The sequence below is a fragment of the Triturus cristatus genome, chromosome 8, assembly GCF_964204655.1.
Source record: "Triturus cristatus chromosome 8, aTriCri1.1, whole genome shotgun sequence".
In the NCBI taxonomy this organism is placed as follows: Eukaryota; Metazoa; Chordata; class Amphibia; order Caudata; family Salamandridae; genus Triturus; species Triturus cristatus.
Genome location: NC_140591.1, coordinates 745,828,467 through 745,851,165, shown reverse-complemented (window position 1 = coordinate 745,851,165; position 22,699 = coordinate 745,828,467). Strand labels below are relative to the sequence as shown.

The following is a 22,699-nucleotide window of genomic DNA, read 5'->3' as shown; positions in this document are numbered from 1 at the left end:
CCGAGTTCCCACAGGAAATCTGAAAATTCTATTTTGAAGAACTTTGGCGCCGGTTGACTTATCTTTGTGAAATTTTCAAAACTAATGGGGCGCACCGCTCAGCTCCTATCCTGAAAGTCTCGGGGTGATTCATCAAGCGGGGGCTGAGAAAAAAGGGGGGTCCCAAAACGCGTTTTCGCCATGCATTTTCCCATAGGACCTTTAGTCGAAGGTACAGCCCGAACGGCTGAACAGAATTACTTGAAATTTGGCAAAGAGGTAGTCCTCAGGTCAGGCATGTGCCTTTTGCATATATGGTGTCGATCTGTTCCGTAGTTCCTGAGAAAATTGCAGTTAAAAGTACATAAATATCTATATGCGCGCACCGTGCGCGCACGGTGCGCGCACTAAATGTCCGCGAGTGTAATTCTGATTGGTGGTTAGATGTCAGTCAACATTCGAATCGGTCGAAATCAGGAAGTGTGGGACGCCATTTTGTGTGTGACAGTGAAAAAGAAAGGTGGAGAACGTGAAAAGGGGGCAGGGTAGAGAGTTCCTGACCCCCTAGCCTTTGTCAGGGGGTCCCTGAAGGATCCCGAAGGGTGAAAAAAACATTTTATTTTTTTTCAAAAAATCGCCACACCCAGTCCTCTCACTATTTCTTCTTATTTCCTGGGACAAGGAGCTGCACAGCTATCAATTTTACTTGAAAATGGCAGAACAGCAGTCTAATTCAGGGAGTGAGGAGGAGACCTGGATGCACTCAGAAGGTGTCTTTCAGTAGAATGGCAATATGAAAAGAAAGATCGTTGTAAAATGGAGGCTTACATACTTTTTTTTTATAAAAAAAACTCATTGGCTGTTTCAGACCATTCAACACTAAAAACTAGGCTGTATGTTTACATTTTTAAAAGCATGTTTTGTATTGGTTCAGAAAAATGTGTTCCCACAGAACATTACTTTGGATATGCTGTTAGGTTTGAAAAGTCAAGCACTATTTCTCTTTGGATTAGAAACATTGTGTGCTGAACTTCTGACCTCTCTGCTCACACCAGTGTTCCATGATCTGTTGCTATGCTAGCAGGGAGGAGTCATGTTGGGGGTAGGAATCATTTGTAAAGGGTTGAAATTTGCAACCAATAGAAATGTGTGTTTCCATTTAAAACTTTTTGGGAAGCAATGTGATTTGAAGTTAACATGTATATGTGTGGAAAGAGAGAGGGAAAGTTTGCCATTTACTGGTTCTGGTGAGAGGAGTACAGATCAGAGATTCTGGCTCTGATAATCTGCTGTGTGAGTGGCACATTTGTTTCTCAACTAACTACTTTTAAAGGTGAGTTATGAATTTGAGAGGGGATGTATGTGGTGCATTTTGATATAAATAATAGAAATTTGTTTCTTCTTTTAAAGTTGTGTTTTACATTTTATGTTTTGGAAGATATTTAACTGCCTTGAACTTGTAAGATATTATGGAGTATGTCTTCACCATAAGTTAAGGTGTACTGGTATCACCCAGGAATACTGGTTTGTGCCTAGAATCACACCATGAGTCTGTGTGCACACAGGAATTGTTGTCAGAGATTTAATTTGTGTTGCTCTTGTTCTGTAAGACTTGCACTCGCAGGAAAGGGGCAGTTTGTTTTCTTGAACTGTGATGGTTATCATTCAGCACAAATCACTATCTCACAAATGAGAGGCAAATGCTAACACATTTGAAAACAACAGGGTAGATTTTCCTTCCACTCCTGCAATGGGTGAGGTAGTTCCTACATGTTCAAAACTCCAATTAACCCTTACCACATGTGCTCTTACATACATCTCTGCAGTCTTCATGCAGTTGTGCAAGCGTCCATGCAGATCTCTCTTGCACCTGACAATACACAGTCTCCAGAAACACACTCTTAGCACACAGGCAGCTGCTTCTCCAGCACTCCCATGCTTAATATTCAGCACTGTGTGGTATTTCAGATAGCAGTGTGTAACACTAACACATTTAACGTCACCAAGGCTCATTTCCTTTGCTCTAGTTTAATCACTCACCCAGGTTCCACAAGCTCATGGCCTCAAGTAGCTGTTAGGACATGTGCTCTTTTCTGCCTCTCTAAACTATAAGGAAAATGTGTCAGGCTGTTATAGTAATTATCACTTGCTGTACCACAGTAGTAAATGTGCTTTGAAATTGCCAATCAAATATTGTTTTCTGCCTAGAATCAAACCATGAGTCTGTCTGCACACAGGAATTGTTGTCAGAGATTTAACTTGTGTTGCTCTTGTTCTGTAAGACTTGCACTCACAGGAAAGGGGCAGCTTGTTTTCTTGAACTGTGATGGTTAGCATACAGCACAAATCACTATCTCACAAATGAGAGGCAAATGCTAACACATTTGAAAACAACAGGGTAGATTTTCCTTCCACTCCTGCAATGGGGGAGGTAGTTCCTACATGTTCAAAACTCCAATTAACCCTTACCACATGTGCTCTTACATACATCTCTGCAGTCTTCATGCAGTTGTGCAAGCGTCCATGCAGATCTCTCTTGCACCTGATAATACACAGTCTCCAGAAACACACTCTTAGCACACAGGCAGCTGCTTCTCCTGCACTCCCATGCTTACTATTCAGCACTGTGTGGTATTTCAGATAGCAGTGTGTAACGCTAACACATTCAACGTCACCAAGGCTCATTTCCTTTGCTCTAGTCTAATCACTCACCCAGGTTCCACATGCTCATGGTCTCAAGTAGCAGTTAGCACATGTGCTCTTTTCTGCCTCTCTAAACTATAAGGAAAATGTGTCAGGCTGTTACAGTAATTATCCCTGCTCTACCACAGTAGTAAATGTGCTTTGAAATTGCCAATCAAATATCGTTTTCTGCCTAGAATCACACCATGAGTCTGTCTGCACACAGGAATTGTTGTCAGAGATTTAATTCGTGTTGCTCTTGTTCTGTAAGACTTGCACTCGTAGGAAAGGGGCAGCTTGTTTTCTTGAACTGTGATGGTTATCATTCAGCACAAATCACTATCTCACAAATGTGAGGCAAATGCTAACACATTTGAAAACAACAGGTTAGATTTTCCTTCCACTCCTGCAATGGGTGAGGTAGTTCTTACATGTTCAAAACTCCAATTAACCCTTACCACATGTGCTCTTACATACATCTCTGCAGTCTTCATGCAGTTGTGCAAGCGTCCATGCAGATCTCTCTTGCACCTGACAATACACAGTCTCCAGAAACACACTCTTAGCACACAGGCAGCTGCTTCTCCTGCACTCCCATGCTTACTATTCAGCACTGTGTGGTATTTCAGATAGCAGTGTGTAACGCTAACACATTCAACATCACCAAGGCTCATTTCCTTTGCTCTAGTCTAATCACTCACCCAGGTTCCACATGCTCATGGTCTCAAGTAGCTGTTAGCACATGTGCTCTTTTCTGCCTCTCTAAACTATAAGGAAAATGTGTCAGGCTGTCACAGTAATTATCACTTACACTACCACAGTAGTAAATGTGCTTTGAAATTGCCAATCATATATCGTTATCTGCCTAGAATCACACCATGAGTCTGTGTGCACACAGGAATTGATGTTAGAGATTTAATATGTGTTGGTATTGTTCTGTAAGACTTGCAGTTGTAGGAAAGGGACAGCTCATATGATAGGATTTGAAAAGCTCAAAAAAAAAATCGTAATGTATTAAAATTACAGAAAGATATTTTTTTTAAGTTTCTTTCAGTTATTGCTGAACAACAGTGAAATAAATTAAAGATGCCTATAAAGTCAAGAAAGAGAAAAGAACAGCAACAACATCTATATTTGAAGACAACTGGACAAAAAAAATTAGTTGAAGAACCTCATGTTGGAAAAAAGAAAAAGTCTTCTGGTAAGCAGACTAAGGATTTTTTAAAAAATATCTTCAAACAAAGAACATTTTTTTTAAATATATCCACTGCAAATAGTGTTTCAAGTACAAAACAACAACAGAGTCGACAGAAAATACTAAAAGCTAATGTAGAATCAGAAGTAAGAAAGAGTGACTTAAGACGAAAAATAGATTTTAAAAACATTCGTCGAAAAATGTTTCAGAGAAGAGTGATGTTAAATTTGCTAAAGGATGTGAAAAAATATAAGAAAACCAAATTTTATAAGAAAAAGAAATATATTGAAACAATTGTTGCAAAGGCTTTGGAAATAAAAAGAAAACTATTCATTTTAATTTTGAACAGGATGCGTAGATTAGATAAATTAGTCAAAGCAATGAAGTCACAAAGCAAAAGGAAAAGTGTAGTGAAAAAAAATAACTTTTATAAAGTGTTCTTAGGAGAATGGAAGCATAGTTCAAGTACTGAACCATTTTTTAATGAAGAGAGTTTTCTTCAAAGTAATAGTTTGTTGCATGCAGTTGACACCAATGGTCGAGCTTATGAAGTTAAAGATGGTTGTGTAATGGAAAAGGAGAAAATGGTTCCAATAAATAAGGAAGAAGTGTTAGCTGATGAGGTTATGGGGAGACGTCCTAAAGCCCCAGTGTACACTTGGAATTGTAGTAGTATTTGTACTGTGCGACAGGAATCTATTGATAAATTACGTGAGTTTCTAAGAGAATATAGTAAAAAAAGTGTTAAACAGAAGATTAAGATGCTTCAAAGACTAGATCCATGCAGAGTTAGAAATAATACTGGTTTGCAAGAAAATTCTCTGGCTTGTCTATCTAGGAAAGTTTGTCAAAGTGTTTTTCACCATTTTAGGATGCTGGCAGTACATCATACTGAAATGAGAAAGTTTGTGAGAACATTGTATTTTGCTAAAAGTCCAGCACTAAAGTTAAATGAATTGAATAATGCTCTGTTCCGTGGATCTGTATCAGATGTAGTGAAGGTTACTGATGATATTCAGTTTTGTTACTTTGGTCCAGAACAAGAAAGTGCAGAAAATGACACAGTTATTGAGGAAAATGTGGAAGAGAATGTAGAACTCACTGTTAGTAAAAATTTTGAAGATGAAATGCCAAAATTTACTATCATCTCTAATGAAAGACCAAATATTACTTGTATTTGTTGCCGGAGAAGCCAATCATAAAATTCAAACAAGGAATGTTGATCTCTATAAAAAAAGTGAAAATGAAGATAATTATAAGTGGAAGGATTTTGCAACATATATATTTCTGGAAAATTGTTTTGATTTGGGTGAAGATCAGCGTATTTGTAAATACTGTGATAACAAGTTAGAAGAAAATAGAATGCCATCTAGAGCTGTACATAATAATTTAGAATTGGTTGATTTTCCTGCAGAACTTTCTGATTTAAATACGTATGAGTCTATACTCATTCAATGTGTCCATCCGTTTCAGACCATAGTGCGTATGGAGCCCAAAACAGGTAAATTACCTCCTTCAGATTTACAAAGAGGTTTAAAAGGAAGAGTTGTCTATTTGCCATTGGATTTGAAAAAAATATTGAAACAATAGATGTAGATAGTTTGGAAACTGAACCATTAGTTATTCTGGTTAATGGTGTACCTACAAAGAATAAGAAAATTTGGCAGGAGCTGGTAGATGTACGAAAAGTACAAAGAGCAAATTTATATTTGAAAAGAAATAATAAATGGTATGAATCAATTTATATGGATGTAGATGAAGAAGTTTTACTAGAAGACACAGGAATACCAACTGTGCAAATTGAAAAAGTGGATAAGTCAAAAGAAGAAGAAATTTATGAACATTTCAGCATACATCCTCTTCATTCTAAAGAAGTTATGGGAAACACTATTGATCTGTTTCAGTTGAAAAAAGCAAAAGGAACCCCTGTGAGTGTATTGGAGGATAGCTTGGAAGCTCGTTGTTTTCCCCAGCTGTTTCCTACAGGAGAAGGTGGACGATATGATGAACGTCCAGTACAGATTCCTGCTTCTGAGTATCGGACTACAAGATTATATGCAGAAGATCCAAGATTTCGTCAAAGTATTCCTTATTTGTTCCATCTTTTATTTGAAAGTGACTTGTCTGCACTATCTTATGCAGTAAATCACGTTTTAAAAACTGGAGTACATCTATATAATGTGTCAGCAAAGGATTTTATGAACAAAGGGCAAGTCATGTGATCAAGAAACAACACTTTTCATTGGTTCAAAGTAGTTTCAGTTCCAGATTCTTCCAACACCACACCTACTCCCCTCATTATTACTTGTGATTCCCTGGGAGAAGGAGCTGATCTGTTTTTGTGACACAATGGCAGAGCAGCAGCCATCTTCTAGGAGTGAGCAGGAGACTCTTGTGCCACAGAGGCAGAGGAAGCAGAAAGACTCTTTCATATGGCAGTTTTTCACTTTTCCTGAGGGGCAGAAGAAGGTGAATGCTCCCAAAGTCACCTGCACTCTTTGTGGGCGGACCTTATCACGTGGAAATGCTAATAAGAAATACTCTTTTAGTATTCACACGATGTTAAGGCACGTTGAAGGAGTACATCCTGTGGCTTATACTCGAGCTGCTAGAGAAAACCCTCCAGCAGCTCAGCCGAGCACATCCGCAGCAGCTCAGCCGAGCACATCATTTGCAGCTCAGCCGAGCACTTCATCTGCGGTGGCGCCTTCACCTACTTCTGTACCTCTGGATATACGCCCTGCTTTTCTGAGGGTGTATACACGGTGCACTGACTGTCATGCTCTTATTTCTCTTGGTGAAACCAGTATTGATCTAATTGAGAGGAAGATAGAGCAGCACTCATGCACCCGACCATAGTTTTTTTCATTTTTTCGTTTTTATGTTCCTCTGTCCCTACATTAACAAAAGGGCTTTTTTTAGAGCCACCTAAAATCTAAACCAAAAACTTGTTTTTTAAATCTATTTTACTTTTTCTTTTTACCGTGCGCGTAATCATTTTTTTCACCCTTTGTGATCCTTCAGGGACTCCCTGACAGAGACTAGGGGATCAGGAAGTCTCTACCCTGCCCCCTTTCCATGTTCTCCACCTTTGTTTTAAATGGAAACACATTTCTATTGCTTGCAAATTTCAACCCTTTCCAAATGATTCCTACTTCTAACATGACTTCTACCTGCTAGCACAGCAACAGATCATGGAATACTGGTGTGACCAGAGAGGTCAGAACTTCAGCACACAATGGGGCAGATTCACAAGCCCCTTGCGCCACTTTTGCTCGGTATGTCACATCTTACATCACAAAATCTGAGAAAACTGATTTGAAAGAAATGTGGGAAGAGATTTCTCACGAGAAGACTGTCAGTAAAAAGCTATACAGTTTCAGTTTAAAGATGTTATCGCATCGAGAAATTGGATCATACGAATGTTCAGATAGATTATCATCTGCAAGTCTGTACTCCAAATCCAGAAGAATAATTTGGGTAAATTTAGGCCTTGCAGGAATGTGAAATCGGGTACTGAAATCTATTCGAGAAATTAAATATTTAGCTGAGTACGAACCAGAAAGTACAGACATTTTAAGAACAAACATGTTGGACACATATTACCCACAAAGAAGTCATCATCTTGAGAACATGTGTCTCTATGAAGTGCTGCAGAACTACATTTTTAATCGGAATGCCACAGAAGACATCAACAATGGAAAATATAAAGTCACTGGTGAGGAAGGATGTTTGGTGAAGCAAACAAAAGGAAGTTTGATTAATCATCAGAAGCTGAGTTGCGACACTACTGACAAAAAGGAATTTTACTACTTGGCACTTTTACAGCTGTTTAAATCATGGCGTTCAGAGGACGAACTTCGTTGCCGGAGCGCGCACGAAGCACGCACAGAGCACACGCAAATGCGCGTACGAACCACGCGCGTACGGACCATGCGCGCATGCGCGAATGTAGCGCGCAGAGCACTCGCGCACGTAGCACGCACGACGTACGCATGCGCATGTGGAGCACGTACGCATGCGTACGCGGCGCACATATGCATGCGCACACGGAGCACGTACGCATGCGTACACCGTGCGCGCACCGAGCGAGCACGCTGGCGTGCAAGCACCGTGCGCGCACGGAGCGCGCACGATGAAAAACCTTAAAAAAAAAAAAGACAAAACTAAAGTGTTTATCAGTTTATAGAAGATATTAACTATGCTGTTCAACTTTATCCTAATTCAAAAAAAAAAAAGCTGAGCCATTCTAAATTACAGGATACAGCCAATCTATAACTATATACATAGGTAACTTATTGTAAAATAAATATATAAAAAATATAATAATACATTCATAAATTAGCATTTAAAAAACCTTTGAAATTCGCTGAAAAAACCATAGGTTTCACACACGTTATAGTTAGGAATTAGCATTAAAAAAACCTTGCAAATTCACTGAAAAAAGCATAGGTTTCACACACGTTATAGTTAGCTGGACATTTCACTCGTAGAAAACCATTGAAATTCCCCCTTTATAGTTAGTTCAGCTAGCTATAACTCGCGCGCCCGCAATCCACTGCTGATGACGTCACATATTACATCACTCATGACATGGTCAGTGACATCACTGATGACATCACTGATGACATCTCAAATGACATCACTGATGACATCACTGATGACATCATATATGTGTTAAATTAGTACATCTTCTCCCACCCTAATATAAATTTAGAAACACCAACTCAAAATTTCAGACGGCCAATTTGAAAACCATAGAAACTCCAATACTAATAACTACATACCCACTCATTGACTCTTAGATCTACATGCACCTCCACTCACTCACCTGTACAGTCACATATACTTACAGTCACTCCATACAAGACTATCATATGCATTTATACACATATATAGACACTCACACACTACCAATCATCCATTGAGGTACTGACACACCTAGTCAGTTGTGCAAATCAATAAACACAGTCCAATTAACTCACCTATACTGTTAAACACACTCAAGTTCACTTACTCATAAAAATAATAAAACATTTTGACACTCTTACTCAATTTGTAGTACAAGCACACACTCATCCATACAGCCAGTCCCGCAATCACACACTCTCAAATATAGATAGTTATATACTCTTACACACATATTCACTGTGTTCCATATATGTAGTTACTGTCACATGTACAACTGAGATATACATTTAATCACTAACACACCCTTACATACACTCACTCAACCATACAGTCCATCACAGTTCCACTCTTAAAAGCATGCACCCATAGAATCACCCACTCATACATCTATGCACAGGGTCACACACACCTCACCCACTAATACACTCAGGCACCCATACAGATACTTAGACAACCAATAAATAACCCATATAGATACTCATATAGCTAATCACAAAACCATGCAGCCACTTATACACCAACACACAGACACATACAGAGATACACAGAGTTTAGTCACTAGTATGCAGTAAGATACATTTAATGACTCACATATAGACTCAGTTACGCACCTAGAAAATCATCCATTCACACACTTGTACATCCACTCATTCTTCAACAGGCCTTTCCCTATATATATTAAACATATTAAAACTGTTCAGAAACACATAGTCATCAGTGATGTCATCAGTGATGTCATTTGAGATGTCATCAGTGATGTCATCAGTGATGTCACTGACCATGTCATGAGTGATGTAATATGTGACGTCATCAGCAGTGGATTGCGGGCGCGCGAGTTATAGTTAGCTGAACTGACTATAACGGGGGAATTTCAATGGTTTTCTACGAGTGAAATGTCCAGCTAACTATAACGTGTGTGAAACCTATGGTTTTTTCAATAAATATATATATATATGCATATATATATATATTACCTACTGGCAGCCGCCAGTGGGTAGTTATAGTTAGGACCTATTTTCCATAGGAAATCCGCGACATTCTATTTGGAATAACGTTGGCGCCGAATGACGAATCTTCGCGAAATTTTTTGAAAAATTTGGCCAGCTCCTGTCCGCTCCTATCCTAAAACTTTCACGGTGATTCGTCAAGCGGGGGCCGAGAAAAAAGGGGGGTCCCAAAACGTATTTTCCTCATGCATTTTCCCCTAGGACATGTTGATGCAGCTACAGCCCGAACTGCTGAACGGAATTACACCAAATTTGCCAAAGAGGTAGTCCTCAGTTCAGACTCATGCCTTTTGCTTAAATGATGTAAATCCGTTCTGTAGCTCCTGAGGAAATTAGAGTTAAAAAGATAGATATATCTGGGCGGAGCCTAACCACACATCTCAACCTGAGATCTGATTGGCTGTCAGTACTTCATCCAAGAAGTGTTGGCAGCCATCTTGGGACCAATATACATAATAGCACCTCATTAAAAAGCATTGCAGTTAATAGAAGGTTTTAAGACTTTAGTTACATTATAAATCATTTGTTGATGCTACCATCCTCGTTTTAGGAATTGTGGTGTGTTCTAAGGTGATTTTGCCATGTGAAAAAGCCTTCTGCTGTGATATCATGAATCATGTTTGAGAGAAAACTATTTTCTCATGCTTTTCCCACAGAGGTTTGGAAGGTGATCTATAAGCTAAACTGAGAGCATATTTTCTGTAAATTCACATTAACTTTCTCAGTCATGTGAGCATGAAGTCTGACATTCTCAGTAAAACATGTAAATCCAACAAGGGCAGAGACTGTCAGTTGATTCCTTTGTGTTCTACTGCAGCTTCCCAGAGTGTTCTAAAGAACAACTAGAGCGCTAACAGTCCTACTTCTGACAAACGTATTGCACACCTGAAGCCATCTTGATTGAAATAAAGTGGTAACACTTAAAACATTTAATTTACAAAGGAATAAAATGAGGGGGTTCATTTTGCCATAGAAAGTATGATTAGTGCTGCAGAAAGAAAAATTAGGGCACATTTTGACTTCTCAAATCCACTTCTATTTCATAAAAATATTCTGACATGCAGACTGAAACATGCACTTTGAATACCAGTAGCAGACTTCCCTGGTGAGCAGTAGCTTTACTACAGTGATCTAATGAGCAACTAGAGTGCTAACATTCAGAATGTATGGCAAATGTGTGACACATCTGAATGCCTTCTTGATGGAACCAAAGTAAAAAACTGAAAGTATTTCCTACTGAGGAGACTGCAGTAAATGAGGAAATTAGGAAACTTCATAACAAATAAATCTCCCAAGATGGCCACCAGAGACAAAAGAGCCCAAATGTAGCCCAAATATCACCCAGATGTAGCCCAAGTATAGCCCAATGACAGAATGTCCCAGAGTTTTCTAACAAACAACTAGAGCGCTAATAGTCTTACTTATGACAAAAGTATGGCACACCTGAAGCCATCTTGATTTGAATAAAGTGGTAACACTTAAAACATTTAATTTACAAAGGAACAAAATGAGGGGGTTCATTTTGCCGTAGAAATTATGATTAGTGCTGCAGAAAGAAAAATTAGGGCACATTTTGACTTCTCAAATCCTCTTCTATTTCATAAAAATATTTTGACATGCAGACTGAAACATGCACTTTGAATACCAGCAGCAGACTTCCCTGGTGAGCAGTAGCTTTGCTACAGGGATCTAATGAGCAACTAGAGTGCTAACATTCAGAATTTATGGCAAATGTGTGACACATCTGAATGCCTTCTTGATGGAACCAAAGTAAAAAACTGAAAGTATTTCCTACTGAGGAGACTGCAGTAAATGAAGAAATTAGGAAACTTCATAACAAATAAATCTCCCAAGATGGCCAAGAGAGACAAAAGAGACCAAATGTAGCCCAAATATCACCCAGATGCAGCCCACATGTAGCCCAATCACAGAAGTGTGCAAAACACCTATTTTTTGTGTATTTGCAGTTTTATATAGTGCAGACTTTTCAGGTATTGGAGTGCTTTACATGAGCATTGGTTACATCACACAAGATCAAATTCATTTTAGTTGTAGACATGGGGAGATTAAGTGATTTGACCAGAATCACAGAATGTTGAGCTGAAGCAGAAACTCCAACCTGGTTCCCCAGTTGCAAAGTCTGCAGCTCTGGAAGTAACACCACATCCTCTCCCCTAAGTGCAACATTTAATCAAGTGGTCAACTGGATAAAAAAACATAAAGATTACAAATAATTTAAAAGTTCTTTGTCGCTATTTGAAAACTCAGAAAATATGTCCTCATTTTAGTTTTTTAGAGCACTAACCATAATTTTGATGCAAATAAGACCCTCTCATATATGTAATTTCTAAAGGAAATGATCTAGGTATTACAGTTTTGATTACATCAAGATGACGTCAGGCGTTCCACACTTTTGTAATAAATATAGAATGTTAGCAATCTAGTTGTTCATTGGGATACTGTTGAGAGGCAGAGGCCAGGGGCATGGACTCTGAAAATGGTAGGCAGGTAGGAGAGTGCAGAGGCAACAATTTGACCACACTGGGCAGGCAGGAAGGACAGTGGCAGCACAACAGACTATGGAGGGCAGTGGAAAGGAGGCAGGGGCAACAAACCAACAATACAGGACTGGCAAGAGAGGCTGTGGCAATATAATAGACCATTGTGGGCAGAAGGAAGAGGCAGTGGTAGTACAACCATACATGCCAACAGACCCTTTTCAGCCAGGAAACGTCCAATGTTTTTAAGCTCAAATGTGCTTTATTTGATCTGTCTCCTGTCTACAATCTCCTCTTTTTCAATGAAACTCAAAGGGGAAAATCAATACCCCAGTTTTTTTTCAAAATCTCCCTCTTACCAAGTTCATAATGTTCGCAAGTATGGTACATTGGATCATGGTAGGCAGGAGGAATTGGGGTAGGGACATGGACTCGGATAACAGAGGACAGGAGGGACATGGAGAGGTGCACCAAACTGACCCTACAGGGCAGGCATCAGGGTTTGCAGCAGCACAATACACCACACAGGGCATGCGGGACGGGAGTGCAGCACAACAATCCCTAGAAAGCAATAGGGAGGGAACAGGACCATACACATGGACAACAGAGAACAGAGGGGAAAGAGGCAATGGTAGCTCGCTGACCATAATGGACAGACAGGAGAGAAAACTGCAGCTAACAGACCATAAAGGGTGGGAGGGACGGATCAGGGGCATTACAATGGAACAGACAAGCCAGGAGGGAGGGAATAGGGGTCTGCACATGGAAACTGAGGGCTGGGGGCAAGGGGGCAGGGCAGGAGCAGCAAGATGACCATGGAGATCAGGCAGGATGGGCACTAGAAACAAGACACACCATGGAGAGCAACAGTGAGACTATGATGGTATACACAGAGACCGTGGAGGGAAGGTGGGAGGGGGTCATTGGCAGCTAGCTGACCACACAGGGAAGGTGGGAGGGGCCATGGCAGCACAGAAGACCATGCATGGCAAGCGGGAGGGTTAGTGGCAGCACAATGGCTATGATGGGCAAGAAGGAGGGTGCAGGGGCATGCACAAAGGACCATGGAAGATAGAAGGGAGGGTCAGGACCTGGGCACAGACAAGAGAGTTCAGGGGAAGGGGCCTCACAACAGACCGCGTGGGGCAGGTAGGAGGAGCAGTTGCAGCACAACAGACCAGGGAGGGCAGAAGGGTGTGGCAGTAAAATGGACCATGGAGGACAGGAGGAAGGAGATAGGGGCATGGCATGTGGACAGGCAGGGTGGAGGTGGCAGGGACAGGCAGTGTTGCATAACCTAACTAGTCTCTAAAGTTGTAATATAAAATATGTGCTGGGGAGTGTAACGTTGCATATGCACTGTGACAAAGATATGGATCCCAGATTGTAATATGTATGGCATAGCGCTGTGCATTATAACATAGGCATCGAGGAAGGCACGTTAGATGGGGCAATATAACCCGTGCGAAGGCAAGTGTGGCATGACATATTCACGGGGTGGTGTTACAGTGCACATGGGCTAGAGAGTGTCATAGCATACGCACTAGCTGGTGGAATACAACACAGAGGTGTGTGGCACTCGGCGGGCACTGGTGGGTGTAACACAGCATTGGGCTCAGCCAGGAGCACGCTATGACTCTCAAGTGAGGTTCGTCTCCTTTCCAGAGAGTAAAATAAAAAGTATTACACATCCGGCGGTGGATGTGTGTTTTATTAACCGTGAGGGGGGGTTTCTTGCATAGTTTGGTCGAATTTTTGTCGAATCCCCTTTGAATGGCTTGGTGTGCGTGTGAATTAAATGTGCCCGTCAATAGCTGCCCATGTTTGTATAAATAAACAACAAGGGTGTCTACTTGGAGAGTACCCACCGGCGGGGGCGCCGGGATTAGGCACGGTAGGGCGTCAGACACGTCAGAGCTTCACTAGCGGTGTAAATACATTCCACGTGGATTCATTGTATGCATAGTCGCCTTTTAACGAATATCACGCAAATCGTCATGGTTATAGGTACATACGGTTTGTCCAGCATGTCCTAGGTGTTTCTATAAATATATATTTTTTTAAAATAATAAAACACAAAGGCCGGCCCCTGGGGATGGGGTCCCCGGGGCCATAAGTGGCCTGATGAGGTGGGCAACGCAGCCCCCCTACTAAAGAATTAAAAAAGAAAAGACCATGACCCGGGGGTTGGGGTCCCCGGGGCCGATTAAGGCCTTGGGAGGGGGGCCACGCAGCCCCCTTCCAAATTTATTTTTTTCAACAAAAAAAATCAGGGTGAAGGCCCTGGGGGATGGGGTCCCCAGGGCCAATAAATTAGAAAAAGAAGGGGGGCCACACAGCCCTCCTTCTTAATAAAATAAATAAAAGACAGGCATCGCGTTGGAGGCCACGCCCCCTCCTTGCAGCACTCTGCAAACACACCCCCTGGCCAGATATAAGTTGGGGAATTAATTCCCCTTCAATACTGAGGGTCCCTGAGGGCCAACTAGCCCAACAGGTATCTCCAGTATGCGCCAGGGAGCTGCGTTGCAGACAGGTGTTCTGAGGCCACGCTCCTTTTTACACCTCTATGCAACGCAGCTCTGTGGTGCTTACTGGGGGTACCTAGTGGGCTAGTTTGACCCTAGGGACCCTTAGGATTCAAGGGGACTTAATCTCTCAACTTAGAACGGCCACAGGGTGCGTTTACACAGTGGTGAAGGGAGGGGACGGGGCATGAGGTGACGTGTGCAAACACGCCCTGTGGCGCATTTTAAGTTGGGGAAATAATTCCCTTTCAATCCTGAGGAACCCTGGGGGCCAACTAGCCCACCAAGTGCTTCCAGTAAGCGCCACTGCACTGCGTTGCAGAGAGGTGGTCTAGGCCGTGCCCCTTTTTACATCTCTCTGCAACACAGCTCTGTGGCGCTTACTGGAGGTACCTAGTGGTCTAGTTGGACCCTAGGAACCCTCAGGATTCAAGGGGACTTAATCTCCCAACTTAAAACAGCCACAGGGTGTGTTTACACAGTGGGGAAGGGAGGGGACGGGGCCTGAGGTGACTTGTGCAAACACGCCCTGTGGCGCGTTTTAAGAGGTAGTTTTAATCCCCTGCCCTATTATATATTAGGGGCTTACAGAGGAGGTCATGCTAATCACAGGGGGACTCCAACGCATAGTGTTCCCTAGTGTATGTAGGTGTTTTCACTGTATTCTGAGTGTCTTTTAACATAGCACTGGCTCTAGGACTGGTTAGTCAGACTCAGTTACCACCAGTATCTGTCTGAAAAAGTTGAGGGCACAGGATGATTTAGCAACAAGGCTTATTTCTGCTCTTCTGTTTTTTCTTTATGCACGTTATCCTTCTTCCTGCACTTTTCTTTGTCTTTGAGGACTTCTGTTGCTTCTTTCTGCATTTCTTTTTTTTCTTTCTGTGCGTTTTTTCTTCTTTCTTCACATGTCCTAGCTCTGTAGGCATAGTTAAAAATTAGCATTTAAAAAACCTTTGAAATTCACTGAAAAAACCATAGGTTTCAGGCACGTTATAGTTCGGAATTAGCATTCAAAAAACCATAGAAATTCACTGAAAAAATCATAGGTTTCAGGGGCGTTATAGTTAGCAGGACTTTTCACTCGTACAAAACCATTGAAATTCCCCCGTTATAGTTAGTTCAGCTAACTATAACTCGCGTGCCCGCAATGCACTGCTGATGACGTCACATATTACATCACTCATGACATGGTCAGTGACATCACTCATGACATCACTGATGACATCTCAAATAACATCACTGATGACATCACTGATGACATCATCCTTGTGATAGAGTGGCAGACCTCCTCTCCACCTAATATAACCTTTGATACACACATTCAAAAATAGAAACTAAAATGTTCAAAACAATGGACATACCAATACCAGTTACAACAACCTATTCAATAATTCTAAGATCCACATACACATCCACTCATTCACCAACAGTCCTATACAGTCACTCATACATGTACTCACTCATCATATGTACTCATACACCTATACATCCTGTTACACAGCGCCACTCATCCATAGAGTTACTCACACACATAGTCACTCATGCTAATAAAGAATCAAACATCCATTTACTTGCATATACAGTTATACACACACCACCACACTTACTTCTAAAGAAACTTACACATACTTAGTCTTTTAAACAATCACTTATAGAAACACATACTTATTCATACAGGGACTCTTCCAATCTCTCACTCTCACATATACTCACTTATGTACACCAATAGTCACATATACTAGTTTAAAACGTATGTGGTTACTCATAAAGACACTATTGAGACAGTCATTCACTCACTAACACACCCATGCACACACTCATCCACCCATACAGTCCTGCACACATGCTGTCTTCAACACATACAAACAGTGAGTCACTCATTCATGCACCTATGCACTACGTAATACCCCCACCGAAACATACAGACACTCAGACACTCATACTGATACTCAAAAAAACAACTAATAACCTATATAGACACTCATGTAGCTACTCACCAACCCATGCAGCCACTTATACACAGAGTGAGAGACTGATACAGATATTTACATATTTAAACATTACTCACTAAGCCATGTATTCACTAAGATACACTTAATCAGTCAGTTATACAATCAATTTTTCAAAAACAAATCAACCATTTAGACACTTATATACCCATTTATTCTTCCATCGACCTTGAGATATACATATATAAAACATATGTAATTTTCCGAAAAACACACATTCACTGGATGATGTCATCAGTGATGTCATCAGTGATGTCATTTGAGATGTCATCAGTGAAGTCACTGACCATGTCATGAGTGATGTAATATGTGACGTCATCAGCAGTGCATTGCGGGCGCGCGAGTTATAGTTAGCTGAACTAACTATAACGGGGGAATTTCAATGGTTTTGTACGAGTGAAAAGTCCAACTAACTATAACGCCCCTGAAACCTATGTTTTTTCAGTGAATATCTAAGGTTTTTTGAATGCTAATTCATAACTATAACGTGCCTGAAACCTATGGTTTTTTCAGTGAATATATATATATATATAACCTACTGGCAGTCGCCAGTAGGTAGTTATAGTTAGGACCTATTATCCATAGGAAATCCGCAACATTCTATTTGGAATAACTTTGGCGCTGGTAGACGAATGTTCGCGAAATTTTCAAAACTGGTGGGGCACTCCGGTCCGCTCCTATCCTGAAAGTCTTGGTAATTCGTCAAGCAGGGGCCAAGAAAAAAGGGGGTCTCAAAACACGTTTTCCCCATGCAATTTCCCATATTAACCGTTCATCGGAGCTGCAGCCCGAACTGCTCAACGGAATTACACCAAATTTGGCAGAAAGGTAGACCTTGGTTCAGAGTCGTGCCTTTTGCTTAAATGGTGTAAATCCATTCAGTAGTTCCTGAGAAAATCTAAATCATAGATATATCTATGGTCTCGGAGGATCCGCGCACCCTATGCGCACCCAGCACACACCCTCCCGATCACGAGCTGCATGCTAATTGGCTGTCAACACTCCAAATCAGGAAGTGTTGGCAGCCATGTTGTGCCTTGGTAGAACCGAGGCACAAGAAACCTAATAAAAAAAGCGCAAAACGTGAAAAGGGGGCAGGGTAGAAACACCCTGACCCCTTAGGCCTGCTCAGGGGATCCCACAAGGTCCCCCAAGGCCCAAAAAATGTTTTATTTTTTTTAAAATCCTGCCGATCAAAAAAAAACGAAGCGCGGGCTCCAGCGCTTCAATGCTAATTAGCCCCCGGGGGGCCAAATCCCGGGGGCATGTTAATAATAAAGTGTGGGGGGCCCAATCCCCTCACACTGGCCCAGGGACCACCAATCCCGGGGCAAAGTATGAATCAGTGCAGGGGGGCAGATGGCCCCCCGCAGCCCCGGGGACCGCCACCCCCAAGGCTTCAAAGTTTCATGATGGGGGCCTCTAAGGCCCCACCGAGCCCCGGGGACCACCACACCCGGGGCTTTGTAAAATATGGGAGGGGGGCCGCGTGGCCCCCCTCCTGGAGCCATTGATGGTCCTGGGGCCCGCCACCCCCCAGGGCCGGCTCCTGCAGTGTCCCGGGGTGCCCACCACCGGGACACTGTAGTTTACAATGACAGGGCTTGAGCCTCACGGTTCCCACCCTGTCATTGTAAACTGCTTTGCTTCATTTAAGTGAGAGCAGGGAAACCTGCTCTCGCTTCAATGAAGCAAAGCAGATTGCTTTTCCACATGGGGAGCGGCATGTTAGCTGCTCCCCATGTGGAAAAGCAATACCGGCTCCCGCAGGACGCGGGGAGCTGGCTGGGACTGTGGGGGGTTTGGGGACCCCCCACGGTACCCAAAGGAGAGGGCCAGCCCCGGGGGATGGATCCCTGGGCCTACAAGTGGCCCGGGAGGGGGGCCACGCGCCCCCATCCCCAAAAGTAAAACATTACAAAAATAAAAATAAATAGAAAGGCGTGTTTGCAGAGGGGTAACGAATTCCCCTTGAATACTGGGGGTCCCTGGGGGCCAACTAGCCCACCAGGAACCTCCAGGAAGTGCCAGGGGGCTGCGTTGCAGAGAGGTGTTCTGAGGCCACGCCCCTTTTTACACTTCTCTACAACGCAGCTCTGTGGCGGTTACTGGAGGTAACTGGTGGGCTAGTTGCACCCCAGGGACCCTCAGTATTCAAGGGGAGTTTATCCCCCAACTTAAATTGCACCACGGGGCGCGTTTGCACAGTGGTGAAGGGAGGGGGTGGGGCCTGAGTTCACATGTGTGCAAACACACCCTGTGGCGTGGTTTAAGTTGGGGAATTAATTCCTTGTCAATCCTGAGAGTCCCTGGGGGCCAACTAGCCCACCAGGTACCTCCAGTAAGCGCCACGGAGCTGCGTTGCAGAGTGTTGGAAAAAGGGGCATGGCCTCTGAACACTTTTTTGTAACACAGCCCCCTGGCGCATACTGGAGGTACCTGGTGGGCTAGTTGGCCCCCAGACACCCACAGGATTGAGGAGGAATTAATTCTCTAACTTAAAACGTGCCACAGGACATGTTTGCAGACATGTTAGCTCAGGCCACGCCCCCTTCCTTCACCACTGTGCAAACATGCCCCGTGGCACGTTTTAAGTTGGGGAATTAATTCTCTTTCAATACTGAGGGTCCCTGAGGGCCAAATAGCCCAACAGGTATCTCCAGTATGCGCCAGGGAGCTGTGTTGTAGACAGGTGTTCAGAGGCCACGCCCCTTTTTACACTTCTCAGCAACGCAGCTCTGTGGCGCTTATTGGAGGTACCTAGTGGGCTAGTTTGACCCTAGGGACCCTTAGGATTGAAGGGGAGTTAATCTCTGAACTTAGAATGGCCACAGGGCGCGTTTACACAGTGGTGAAGGGAGGGGACTGGGCCTGAGGTGATGTGTGCAAACATGCCCTGTGGCGCGTTTTCAGTTGGGGAAAAAATTCCCCTTCAATCCTGAGGGACCTTGGGGGCCAAGTAGCCCACCATGTGCTTCCAGGAAGTGCCAATGCGCTGCATTGCAGAGAGGTGGTGCAGGCCGTTCTCCTTTTTACATCTCTCTGCTACGCATCTCTGTGGCGTTTACTGGATGTACCTATTGGGCTAGTTGGACTATAGGGACCCTCAGGATTGAAGGGGAATTATTTCCCCAATTAAAACGCACCACAGGGTGTGTTTACATAGTGGTGAAGGGAGGGGATGGTGTAGGAAAGTGGCTCTATATATACTGGAACGAAGTAAAATCAGCCGAACTACGAATTCCGATTTACTCACCTGTTATCAGGAGAGACCTTAGTGCTGAATCTTTGAGCCAAGTACTGATCCTGAAAAGTAATTCTAACTGTACTTACCAGTAACTTGAATTTCCTTCTATAGGCTAACATTACCTGGCTTCAGTTGGAAATACTTCTAAGTGTGGAGTTTTGGAACTTTAAAATATTCACTTAAAATCATCTGAGCAACTAATTCCGATTTACTCACCTGTTATCAGGAGAGAACCCAGGGCTGCATCTTTTAGCCCAGCACTGACCCTGAAAAGTAATTCTAACCGTACTTACCAGTAAGCTGTATTTCCTTCCATAGGAATCCATTGTCTGGTTTTCACCAGAAAAGTTTCTAAGTGTCTATTTTCCCAAACTACAAATATTCCTGAAAAATCGCTTGTATGACTTAAACACATTCTTTCAACTGTTTACAGGAGATACACAAGTGCTGGATCCAGGATCTACCACTGAGTAAGAAAAAGTAACGATAATCCTACTTACCTGCTAAGTGAATTCCCTCCCATAGGATAACATTGGTGATTCTATGTGAAAATGTTTTGAAGTGTCAACTTTTAAAATACAATAATATTCCTTAAAAATCACTACTGTAACCAAAACGCTTTTAATCAACTGTTTATAGGAGACGTCCCAGGATTGAATCTAGGATCCAGTCCTGTGGTTAGAAAAGTAATCCATAAAGTAACTAATTGCATTTAACTAGAAATTCACATTGAGCTCAATGTGAAATTGTGTTGCCCATGGCAACAACTGTAACTACTGTACTTAAAAGTCTATTGCCTATTTGCAAAGTATTTAAACTAAAGTAATTCATTCTGAGAAAGTATGTTTTGTAATGTAATGTATAATAATGTAATTATAATGTAATTCAAAAAATAAAATATCTAAAAATAAATATTTTTAAAAAATTTAGTAAATGAGCATCAAAAAAATAAATATAACAATTAATACATTTAAAAATTGTCATTTACAAAACCTTTGAAATTCACTGAAAAAAACATAGGTTTCAGAGGCATTATAGTTAGGAATTAGCATTTAAAAAACCTTTGAAATTCGCTGAAAAAACCATAGGTTTCAGGTATGTTATAGTTAGGAATTAGCATTTAAAAAACCTTAGAAATTCACTGAAAAAACCATAGGTTTCAGGGGTGTTATAGTTAGGCCTGGGCGGTAAATTCCGTTCCGCTCGCGGAATTTGCGGAATTTGGGTAATTTCGCGTACCGCGGAGAACGCGAAATTGCCCAAAATTCTGCTTTCCGCGTCTTCGCGAAATTTTTGCTTGTTCGCGTTCTCAAAACACGTGTTCGCGAGATATTTCTCCCCGAGCACACAAACAGCGATTGTGAACAGGAAAAAAGCATCGCGAACAAACAATTCCGCGTGTTCGCGGAATTTCTGCGTGTTCGCGGAGATTTTTTACCGTTTCGCGGAGATTTGCGTAACGCGATTACGCAAATTCCGCCCACCCCTAGTTATAGTTAGCTGGACATTTCACTCGTACAAAACCATAGAAACTCCTCCGTTATTGTTAGTTCTACTAACTATAACTCGCGCGCCCGCAATCCATTTCTGATGATGTCACATATTACATCATTCATGACATGGTCAGTGACATCACTGATGACATCACTGATGACATCCAAAAAGACATCACTGATGACATCACTGATGACATCATTCACGTGACAATCACATACACCTCATCATACACTAATATATAACCTTTCATCGCTCACCGTAAAATACAGATTGCCATATTTGAATCCATTTGCACACATGTACAATTTTCTAAAAACCAACTCAGTGAGTCCTAGATCTACACACACATCTAATCATTTACCTATAGATTTAGTCATACATGCTGTCAATGATCAATAGAACACTATCAAATATACTTATACACCTATAGCGACATTACACACCAGCACACATCCTATTCACGTATGCAGTCATCCTACTCACGTATGCAAACAATGGATCATATTTACATTTACTCAGCTACACACTTATACAAACACCACCTACTTTATTCAGTAACTCAACCTTAGTGTGTCATAAAATCACTATTACAAGTATACAAATATCCATATAGTCACTCATACAATCACTGAGTCTTATGTATATATTTGCTCATCACCACACCCATAAAAATATTCACTCACCCAAACAACTGTTCTAACATGTAGTCTTAACCTCATATACCTACTGAATCAAATATTCACACATCTTTGGGCAGTCACACACCCCCCACCAAACCACACACACATTCACTCTCCCATACAAATATTCAATTAACTAATCAATAACTAATATATACTTTCATGTAGCTAGTAACCAACAAGTGCAGCAGTTTACACAACAACAGACCAACAGACAAAGTGATACAGATATTCACGCAGTTTAGTCACTATCCAATATATTTAGTGAGACACTGTAAATTTGTCAAGTAAACACTCAATCACACTGCTACTAAATCGTCCATCCAGATATTTATATTTATATATCCACTCATTCTTCAATGCAGATTGCTATATATATAATACATATTTAAATTTCAAAATAAACCACATTCACTGGATGATGTCATCAGTGATGTCATCAGTGATGTCGTTTGAGACATCA

At 41.8% G+C, this 22,699-nt stretch overlaps 1 protein-coding gene across 1 annotated transcript in view; it reads left to right on the top strand.

Annotated features, from left to right (window-relative positions):
• Positions 1-22,699, top strand: part of LOC146805013 (acetylserotonin O-methyltransferase-like) — a 219,370-nt gene that overhangs the window by 137,532 nt on the left and 59,139 nt on the right. The gene's annotated exons all lie outside the window — the stretch shown is intronic.